This window comes from Meleagris gallopavo, chromosome Z (assembly GCF_000146605.3).
Source record: "Meleagris gallopavo isolate NT-WF06-2002-E0010 breed Aviagen turkey brand Nicholas breeding stock chromosome Z, Turkey_5.1, whole genome shotgun sequence".
NCBI lineage: Eukaryota > Metazoa > Chordata > Aves > Galliformes > Phasianidae > Meleagris > Meleagris gallopavo.
In genome coordinates this window covers 41,840,681-41,842,549 of record NC_015041.2, presented here as the reverse complement: position 1 = coordinate 41,842,549, position 1,869 = coordinate 41,840,681, and the positions used below count along the sequence as shown (strand labels likewise).

Sequence of the window (1,869 nt, the reverse complement as noted above, 5' to 3'; positions counted from 1 at the left end):
AAAAGCAAGCTTTGCTAAAACAGCTAATTCTTACCATTTTTTAGATTCTGTTAAGTCTTAGGATTGCAGTTTCTCTCAGGTAGCACAAGGATCTGAAAGTAATTAAAAAAAACAATGAAAACAAACATAATTAAAACTGTCGCAATATTTAAAAGGCGTTTTTTCCTCCAGTATGACAGTAGTGAGCCAAGAATAAGCATCAGCGGATAAGATTAAAGTTATGCAAATTATTCTAACCACATGTACACTTATATACCAAATTCTTCTGCTCTCCAGTGTTCTGTAGGCTTAAATATAAGAAAAAGGAATCCCTAGCACTTGGATTTGCAAAACTGTATGCTATTCATAGCACTTGGTACTCCTCTGAAGAGTCCTAATGGTTAAGACACCAAAAATCAGTCAAGGGGACAAAAGCCATCAACCTATGCTTACTGCGAAAGGTTGTCCGTTGTTTGTAGCCATACTACAAAGTGTGGTTCTTTTTTTTTTTTTTTTTTATTTTTCAGTGGAGAAACGCGCATTACAGTGTCAGGCATTCAGAATGTAACGGCCCAGAGAGTAGGTATTTTTGGAAATGGCACTGCATTACATAACCTCCCGTTTTCTCTCCCTCTATTCCACACACACATACTCGCACGCACACACCTATTTTTAATAGGGAGGAAAAAAAGAGTAGGTCCTACCTCGTTCAAATTACTGCTCTTTTAACTGAGTGAATTTGTAGCACACCTCCTTTATCAGTTCTCATAAAGTGAAAAAATAAAGTTCTCTTCTACTGATTATATATTTCTTACCTATAGTGCGTATGTACGAGATATAATTAGGTATGAGTCAAATGTTTACACACAAATACATACATACATGCTGGACAGAAAACTGCAAACTCTTATCTATAAATGGACATAGAAACATTTGGAAGAAAGCACATCAAAAAACGCACACCAAAATATATTTGTTTTTGCGTGTTTTTTTTTCCCTCTCTCTTCCTAAAGAACCACCCAAAATTTAACTGCTGCACATGCAAAAACGCAGAAGGCTGTTGCAAGAATGACTGCTTTCTAAAAATAAACACCAGCAGCCTGAGAGGAATCCAGTGTCAGGGCGGAGAAGAGGGAGATTCGTTTTACAAGAGAGAAGAAAAGAGACAAAAACCCAATCCTAGAGCCTTGCATACATGCTAAAAAAATCTAAGTGCACAAAATTCAGAAAGGCGCTTTGGTGATTATGGAGTGAAAAACCAAAAAAGAAAGGAATTAGTTTTACAAAGCCACTCTTCGTCTCCCCTTGCATGTGTGCAGCACAATCCCCAGCCCAAAAATCCAGCCTCAAAGCACAAAGACAAAGAGTTAAGCACATATACTGCACGTTCTCTCATCTCCTTTAAGAAAGCCTGTTTTGGAAATGTGCACCGAGAGGGTGCTGCAAACTGCAGCACAGACCAGCTAAGGGCAAAAGGAAATGAAGAGAAAGAAACAAAGAAAGAGAGAGAGGATTAATAAAAAGTAAAATGAAATTCTGTGGATTGGAATTGCATATACTTACAGACAAAAGCCCCCGCTCCCTGTTCACTTTCTGTCCTTTCTACATGATCTGAAACACAAATGTGGATTAAAAAAGGGCAGCATGCTACAGAGGGAATTTATAGTTGGGGGAGTGGAGAGAGGGTAGGGGGTGTGGGGAGGAATGACTGCACCTCTTCCAAAGTGCAGTCGTGGAGAAAAAGGGGTGGGGGGGTGGCTGGGGGAAAGTCTCCCTCTCTCTCGGGCTGGGATTTGGTTGCCAGAGCTGGTTATATTGAACAATGAGCTAATTCTGATGGTAGCTGGCTGCCTGCCAGCTCCCTGCTCCCCTCCCGTCCCCTCCTTACAC

General features: G+C 40.3%; 1 long non-coding RNA gene across 2 annotated transcripts; it reads right to left on the bottom strand.

Annotated features, from left to right (window-relative positions):
- Positions 1-34: 34 nt before the first annotated feature.
- On the bottom strand, positions 35-1,863 carry LOC104915171. Of its 2 annotated transcripts, XR_796266.3 has the most exons (3): positions 1,694-1,863; positions 1,543-1,590; positions 35-92 (listed from the first exon to the last, which is right to left on the bottom strand). It is a non-coding gene; the product is annotated as an uncharacterized LOC104915171 (long non-coding RNA). The 2 variants fall into 2 exon arrangements; XR_796264.2 differs by lacking the exon at positions 1,694-1,863 and having other exon boundaries at positions 1,543-1,687.
- Between the last annotated feature and the right edge of the window lie 6 nt (positions 1,864-1,869).